The sequence below is a fragment of the Tiliqua scincoides genome, chromosome 1 (assembly GCF_035046505.1).
Source record: "Tiliqua scincoides isolate rTilSci1 chromosome 1, rTilSci1.hap2, whole genome shotgun sequence".
In the NCBI taxonomy this organism is placed as follows: domain Eukaryota; kingdom Metazoa; phylum Chordata; class Lepidosauria; order Squamata; family Scincidae; genus Tiliqua; species Tiliqua scincoides.
In genome coordinates, this window is record NC_089821.1 from 270721575 (window position 1) to 270730741 (window position 9167).

The following is a 9167-nucleotide window of genomic DNA, read 5'->3' on the forward strand; positions in this document are numbered from 1 at the left end:
GGTTATTTAAGTACCATTGTATTTTGTACTTCTGATTCTGAATGCTTGGAAGATAACAGCAGAAACTAAGGAATGAAAATAATCATTGCAGTCATAAATCTGAATATGGATCATTGGAAAAGCACTCGACTTTACCGTCAATCCTTACCGTCAATAGTCTTCCATCAATCCCTAGCTTATTCTTAGCAACAAAGAAAAGGAAAAGGTAGGTTACACTATGACATTCCCATATTTTCCATAGTCAGTGATGATGTACCTCCATTTTGAACTTCAATATGCTCGGAATGGATTTATAACCAGCATTCTTCCTGTTGCGGACCAGACTTTCAGAATGCCACCCACCAACTCGTCCTCTTTGAAGCACATTAATATGTGCATAGCTTCCACGAGCAATGACTTGAAAACAGAATGTCTAAATAACAATAACATTTGGATTGCTGTATCCTTCAGTTTGTATTTGACAGCATTCGATAGTTGACATGTGGTATTTAGTATTTGACTGTACTCAGTAGCGGACATAGAAGAACATTTTCATTTGACAGCATTTAGTGATATTTAAAATGGCATTTAGCACCTGACAGCATTGGATGATTGACATGCAAGTGCTAACATTGTGTGCCCCTAAAAGACCATGACCTAAAAGATTTCTTCTAATCATTGAAGAACTTCTTCATGGCATGTAATTAGCAGTTGGCAGTTGTAGCAGATTTGCATAAGATCCCTCAAGGAGACAGGGTGTGGTGTCAACTGTGGCCCCTTGCTCTGACAGGTGTGGGAAGCATGGGGTTAACACCAGGGCCTTAGATTATAGTGAGTGTGCTGCATAGTTGCAGCCACTTAGAGGCAACAGGGCCTCAGGGATAAAAGCAGCACCTGGAAAAGGGAGTGTTGGGGGGGGGTAGCAGAAGAAGGAAAGGTTGAAGGAAGGAGAGAGAACTAACTGACTGCCTAATGGACTAACAGACTAGTTGACGGACTACTGGACCTGCTGACTGACCAATGGACTGACTGGTTGACTCAAAGATGGATGGACTGATGGGTGAACAGATGGAATGCTGGAGTCTGCTGGGTGGTGGAGAGCGGAGGGGACACTGTTGTACCCAGAAGAGCTGTTGCTGTGAGAACCAGGTGGAGGGGCTCTGCAGCCCCCCCCCCAGGCAAGCTACCTACTGGTTACCTTCCTGTTAGTACTGAGGGTCAATAGTAGTTTTGTACTCTGCTAGAGCAAGCTGGGTTTGAGCCAGGGGAATTAATTAGCTTAAAGTCAGCATAAGTTCTCTAGGTAAAGCTTGGAACGGGAATTTGGCAAAACAGCAGTTCATGAGATTTTGTGCTATATGTAGATTAAACACACACACAAGGTGCTAACACTTCTAAAGCACTTTAAATGAGTTTCATATCTCATGTTCAAAATCCAAGTTTCAGTTTTGACCTTGAAATTCCACATTAAAAATTTGAGCAGTGAATCTGGTGTTAATAGTGAATGTTAAGTATTTTCTTCAACTCCCAGTTTGCAAATTATCTACCTATCATCTTTCTATCTCCATCATCTAAGAACTTCAACCTCACCCTTTCACAAGCCAATGTGGCTTATAAATGTACTATTAAAATACAATTACAGTAAACAGCAGAACAAAAAAAATTATTAAAAACCCACAATCAAATCAACATGCCAATTAATGACATTGTGTTTGGACTGCTGCAGTGCACTCCACATGGGGCTGCCCTTGAAAACAGCTTGAAAACTTTAGTTGGTGTAGAATGTGGTGGCCCACTTGCTGATGAGGGTAGGACATTAGGATCCTGTGACTCAGTTGCTGCAGCAATTGCACTGGTTACCAGTGCGTTTCCAGACAATTCACACATCTTTAAACCTGCTAATTGGATTAACCCAGGATACTTAAAGGACTACCTTCTTCCATATGAACCTGCCCATTTGCTCAGATCATTGGACAGGACTCCAGTGTGTCCCTACAATATCAGGCACCTTTTGGTTGGGACCCAGAGAGACCCTCCATTACAGAAACCCCAGTCTCTGAACTTCCCTTCCAAGAGAGATACATCTGGCCCCACTTCTATTTGCCTTCCACCAGACAGCAAAGATGTTTTATTCTGGCATGCTTTTTACTGTAGTTGCTAATTGTTGTCCTCTATTTTTTTTATCTTTCACTACATTTTTTTTTTTTTTTGCAATCTTGTTCATTCTAGGATAAGGTTTTATTTTGTTTTGCTTCATAGTGAGCTGCTTTGGATTCCTTGGTGTGTGCACATGCCGCGTGTGTGTGTTTGTACATAAAATGAGATAGAACAGCCTTAGATGGACAGACAAACATACCTATCTTTGACCAACATTAATTGTACTGTTCCATTTATTTGGAGAGTTTTGTTTTGCTTTGCTCTGTTTATAATGCCCTTCCTATATGTTTTTGAATCATTTTGTAACTTCTTACAGATTCAAAGCAGGAACTTCATTCATTTAAGGCAGCACTCTTGTAATCTGAGCCCTGAAGCCCTGAAAGTGCAGTACATAAATCAAGCAACAACTGTCTTATAAAAATGAGACAAATTGATTGTACAGTGGAGATTATCAATAATGTTCAATACAAGGAAGCATTACCTGCACCTCTGAAGCATAATATAATGTTCCCTTGGAGAAAGGAACAGTAGATGATGGACGGGTATTCATGGCTAAGCTGATCAGCATAATGTCCAGTAAGCACTGGAGTACAAACTTGTCCAGGGATGTGATACTTGTATGCCTCTAAAAACTGATTTTGCTAGCTCAATCATATGGTTCAACACTATCCAAAGTGCACAGACATGGCTATTCACTAGCACTGTATCCCAGTGAGCAACTTGGTGCACAACATCTACAACAGACAGTTGCCCAAATGCAAGTACAGTAGCTGATTATGATAAGATTACAGTGATTTTATAGCTTAATTAGTGGGATGTCTACCAAATGTCAGGAATGGTTCATAGCTGCAATCGGCCATTGTGAACTTAGAATGCTCCAGAGTGCAAATGGAGGGAAGGTAGAGGCTTTGGAGAGGTTCTCTGTTGCTTTAATGCCCTCGGCATTAGGAAGTTGATCTTAGGAGGCAGGGGACATTTGGAGGACTCTTGTCAGAGAAAAGCTCTCCAATACCTCCATTCCTTCCTTCTGGTGGTCCATCTTCTGCATTAATGTAGTTCTGGAGGGGAGAGGCAGACACAGTACAGCGTAGTACTAGTAAAGAGGTACCTGCATGAATACATTTACAGACATGGTACATACGAATGTGCTCATCTTTTCATCTAATATGACTCTTGGCGATACTGTCCCTTTAAATTTCAATTTAATCTCTGGATCTGACATCACTCTTTTCTGGAATGGAAAAAAAAAGGAAAACTAAGCCAAAATTGTGGGAGTCAGATTCATCAGGGCAGAAAAGCAAGAAAAATACCTTATAGTCATATCAAATAGCCACCCCATAATATGAAATTACCTACCAGAACTACAGCATAATGGAAATGAATGAGACTGATAGCAGGTGTCAGTCACAAAGGGGTAATTTTTATAGTGAAATAGATACCTCATAAAACTATGACATAGGCTGACCCTTCCCACTAGCGAAGCAAGAGAAATGGAGGATGACGCTTAAACAGTAATAACATGGGAGTTATAGTTGGACAACCCTCAAGAGCAGGGGAGACGGACCACAGGGCATTTTTGAATTGGTATAGGCTTAGTAATGCAAAGACAATGATTGTGTCAGTTTAAAATTAGACCTCAAGAGTAGCTGTGTTGAGCCACATGAGTGAATGGGAATATCTCAATATACATGTCAGAGCTGCCAACACCCACCACAGTGACTGAGGGCCCAATCCTATACAATTTTCCAGTGCCGGTGCAACTGTGCCAATGGGGCGTGTGCTGAATGGGAACTGTGGTGGGAAGGCAGTCCTTCCTCCTTAAGAAGGCAGGCCACCTTAAGGTACGGGAACATTTTTTTCCCCTTATCTTGGGGCTGTACTGTGGCTGCACCAGGGCTGGAAAGTCAGATAGAATTGGGCCCTGACCACACTTACCTGTGAATAAGCCCCACTGACTATTATGGGACTTACTTCTGAGTAGACATGTATAGGATTGGTCTCTAAGACAGCAGTTTTCAACCAGTGTGCCATGGCACATTGGTGGGCCATGAAAGATCCACAGGTGTTCTGCAAGAGTTTGGAGCACAGTAGTTAAAAATTGCTGAAAAACTCTTCTGGGTTCTGCTGGTCTGTTTCTTGGGCAACTGTATGTAGTAACAAATTGTCTATCCCTCTTCCTCTATCAGCAAAGCCGATTAAGGAAGAGGGACAGACAATTTGCTACTACAGACAGTTGTCCTAGAAACAGACCAGCAGAACAAAGAAGAGTCTCCCAGAAGTGACATCAGAAGAGGTGAAGACCATAGAGGTCAATGAAGAAAAAGAGAAGGCAAGAAGAAAAACATTGAAGATTGTTGGTTTAAGAGACCACCTCTCTACGTGTGTGATAGCAAAATACTTTGCAATTAGGAAGACCAGTGCTCAGAGCTGGGTTCCTTTAAGAAAACAGCAGCACAAGTGAATAACCCAGGAGAAATACCTGGACCCTGAAAGAGACTAGAAAAGGGCCAAAATAAAATTCTTGGCCACAAGAGTTTTAAGAGGGGCATCGCGAGCACATCGCACCTCTGTTATCTTGATTGTCTGTTTGAGGAATACCAGTAAGAGGAGCCCAGCATTCAGAAGCTTTCTCTTGGTCTCTTCACATGCTGCTAATAATGTCATTGGAAGTGTGAAGGAGCACCGTTTTATCAGGGGAGCGTGGGTTTGATTTTCATGCATTCCTCAGATGTTTGGGTAATTAATCCAATTTTCCTGTAGTAATTACAAATTGGAATAGTGACAGGTCTTCCCATCATTACCATATTGATCACTGTTTCCACAATAGCAGCAAAGGCATCAGCGCATCAAGTACTATGCAAACATAGAACATTTGTTGTGGCTGCCCAGAGACTCACAAAGCGTGAGCCCCTTTCCTGGGTGCTACCAGACTCTTTTTATTGGGGCTAATTATTTATGGCCAACTTAAGGTGGGACTGGAGCCTAGGTTTTAATTAAGCCTGTGTGATTCTCACACAGGCAGGAGTGCCTTTAAGATGATACCTGATTCTGAATCAGGGTAGAATTACAGTACAAGTGTTTGGACTTTTTTTTTTTTTTTTGCAAAAAGCCTTCTGAATACTTGCAGTATGCCCATTCAGACCAAAGCATTTTGCCACTGAAACATATACAGACAGGAATCTCCATCATTTTATGCAATCTCGACTATGAAAAAAACCTTGATGCAGTGTAAGTGTGAGCAAAACACTCCGGTACTAAAGACATCCCGGACTTTTACTTCAAATGAGAAATGGATCTTGAATGAATTGATGCACAGCTGATGTGACAGCCATTTGAACCCTGCAGGCAAATTTCAAACAGCAAGTAGACTGTTAAATAGACCTGCACAACAGAATTCGGCTAGCAAGTTTGCTCATACCTATATGGGCTTACAGTGAGGATTGTTCATTCTGGGACTCTTAGAATGTGCTGATCCTTGGTGAAAGGGGAGGGTTATTCACATAGCTACATTGATGTGAAGCTGCATAGGTACTAAGCACATAGTGAACAGAGCAATTTGGATAATTGAGGTGTGGATGGCTGGAGTTCCTTTGTATTACTTAATGGTTAACCATTAACTTAAGCAGCGATTAAACAAAGCCACTATAAGGGTAGCTCAGGGGCTCAATAGTCTAATTGACTTTCTGCTGGCACATGCCAATCTTCTATAATAAGCGTAGCTATGATTCATAACAATAAGAAGCTGTTCAGCATTTTGTTATATAGATGCCAATTATGTTGGCTGGGGCAATCATCTATTATACCAGTGGCTCAATGGATTGCCTTGCAACAGAGACCTGTGCTTTCATATATCATTCTCAATAGGACTAGTAAACTCCTTGGACTGCTTTCATTTCTAATAGGCAGCAGGACTGTGCTTGACCTTATTCAAACATTTCCCAGATTTCCAAGTGAGGTAGATTTTTTTTCCTCCCTCCTGTTGCCTGCGCTATAGCTAACAAAAAAGAAATAATTCATTTTATAGATCCCAAACAATAGCCTTTGTGAAGGTACAGTGGGGAACATTCCTGGGTGAACTGAGGGCCTTGCATTTATAAAATATACCTAATTCATGTAGGCAATCAATGCGAAAGCCAACAGAATTCTCACATACATAAAGGGCAGGCTTCAGGAGCAGATAATGCATCTGGTCTAAAGTAATTAGAATCAAATCGACCTCCCACTTTCTGGTTCAGGATTAATATTCTGATATATTAAATTAATATTCTAATATAATATAATAACATGATGGTGATATATTGCAAGAGTCTCTGCAAATATGAGGCTATTGTGACACCCCCTGAGAACCTTTTCAAGATTTGCTTTGTCTCACCTTGTGAATTGTGCTATGATAAGGGAGGTTCCGGTCTTGATCCAGCTAAAATTAAATTGTGATGTGCAGTTAGGGCTGTTTGCTTAGAGAAATGCTGTACTGGGTCTCATGAGACAAAGGCTTGATCTAGACATGTACTGGAGTGAGAAGGAAATGATGTTGTACAATGGAATGTCCCACTTCTGGCTGCAGGTAGGGATCACCTTTTTGAATGTCTCCATACGTTAAAAAAAAAGTTTCTGGGAATAGAAAACAGCAAATGATAATGCTAGACAAAACATTTCTCTGCGATGGGTCCATTTTCTATCTGCAGGCAGTATCTCAACCAACAGTGTTTCTATCTTCTTTGGGTTGTTTCACTTTGATCTCCCCTAACCAGATCCTCAAAGCTGACAGACAATGGTTTAGCGTCTACCATCACCTCTAGAGAAGTTGCAGAAAATGAGAAAGAGAGCTCAGTGTTGTCAGCATATTTGTCTCTTCAATTCAACACCTGAATCCTATCTCCCACCACCAGCATCAATGCAGCCACACCACAAAGGCACATGTGGCATCCTATGGTGGGGGGGGGGAGCAGAATTGAACAGTCTGCAGGAGGTAAGTCAAAACATTTTATACTTACCTCCTGGTAGGCTGCCTGACTGCCAATGGGTCACTTATTTTGGTGGCATATGTTCAAGAAGATGAAAGGGGTGGGCTGGTTTTAAAAGGTAACATTAAGATCCAGCACATGTCATTGCCACCAGATCCACTCCCCACCCACCCAGTAATGCCCTCAAGGTTGCTTCATCTCTCCTTCCATCCTAACACACAGGCAGAGCCAATGATTTGATCCCTTCCTACCCAAAGCACAGCTGTCTAATCAGATAATATTTGGGTGAAAAGGAACCACCTCGAAGACAGAGGCCACTTGGTTCTTAGACCAAGTTAGTAGACCTCAGCGGTAAGAAATCACAGGCTGCGACCCCATCTACATTTTCTTGGAAGTAAGCACCATTGAATATAATGGGACCTACTTCTGAGGAGATATGTATAGGATTTGGACTGACAAGGATGTGATTGCTATATTGTTGCTTTTGAATCCAGCCCAAGGCATTTCTGATCCAGCTGACTTTAGATGACCTGAAAAAAGTGCCTAAATGGGTAAAGATCTACACATTGTATTTTGTCAGGTTTGTCTTTGGATATTTTGTCTTTCTAATTAATGTTTTCATTGAAGAAATTCCGTTAATGGAAGTTCAGCAGTGGGATTGGTTAAGAAACAACTGAGAAAAGGGGGAGAGAATAATTCTGCAGAAGGGATTCCTTAGTGGTCTGGCATAACTCTCAGTCCGTTCTTAATATACTTTTGTGTTTTTGCCTGTAGCTTGTCTGTTTTGCTGAGAGCTAGAAGACTATTTCCTACAGATACATCTTTCAATTTTGCTGCAACCTTCTCCAATCCCTGGGAGCAATAAATATATGGAGGATAGATCTATGAATGGCTACAAGCTGTGATGACCCTAAGCACAATATCCACATAGAAAAAATATATATATACTCCTACTGCTGGATGCAAAGGAGAACTTGAGGGGGATGCTTATCACTATAATGCCCTGCTTATGAATGTCCCCATGGCATCTGGCTACCCATCGCTGAAAACACAGCTAGACGGAGCATTGTTCTGACTCAGTATGACAAGTTTGATATTCTAAAATTGGCTATACCAGCAAAGGACTGCTTCAGCTGGAGGCATGTTGCTTAAATAGCAGTGCTTGTCATCTGGCTGGTGGGTGAGTACCAGTATATTTTTGTAAGTCGTTTTTTATTTCTCCCCCCCCCCCCATGCCATACTTTGTTCTGTGAAATTTGTCCCAGAGGTCTTCTTGTTTATCTGCTCTCATGCCACTTATGTAGCAGAAGGTTTGGGATTCTGCTACGGCACTGTGCTCTTTCTCCTAGGCTGACTGGAGGTTTGAGTCAAGCCACCAGCGATGGAACTCTGTCTTAGGCCATGTCCAGTTTCACTCCAAAATGTTCCCTTTTGTTATCCTCTATCCAGCCCTGCACCTAAGAACATAAGAACAGCCCCACTGGATCAGGCCATAGGCCCATCTAGTCCAGCTTCCTGTATCTCACAGTGGCCCACCAAATGCCCCAGGGAGCACAACAGATAACAAGAGACCTGCATCCTGGTGCCCTCCCTTGCATCTGACATAGCCCATTTCTAAAATTAGCAAGTTGCACATACACATCATGTCTTATAGCCCGTAATGGAATTTTCCTCCAGAAATTTGTCCAATCCCCTTTTAAAGGCATCTAGGCCAGATGCCATCACCATATCCTGTGGCAAGGAGTTCCACAGACCAACCACATGCTGAATATTCAATTAGCAATACTCGCACCTCGGATTAACCTCATTGGCTATGATACTGCCACTGCGCAAAGCTGTCCACCTGCTGCTCCAGTTGATTGAAGCATCACCTGATATTCCTGCGGGTCAGCTACCACTATGACTGCATCATATAATTCAAAAGCTGTGAATTGAGAACCAGTCCAAGGGTCTACACACATGCGGGAAATGGAGAAGTCCACCTGACTATGAACTGTGCCCACGGAGATGGGGCACAGAAAATGGGTTAAGACTCAGGCCATTATTTGGCAGAGTTCCGAAAAATGC

General features: G+C 42.0%; 1 pseudogene; it reads right to left on the reverse strand.

Annotated features, from left to right (window-relative positions):
* Positions 1–8758: 8758 nt before the first annotated feature.
* On the reverse strand, positions 8759–8937 carry LOC136638368 (U4 spliceosomal RNA; annotated as a pseudogene).
* Between the last annotated feature and the right edge of the window lie 230 nt (positions 8938–9167).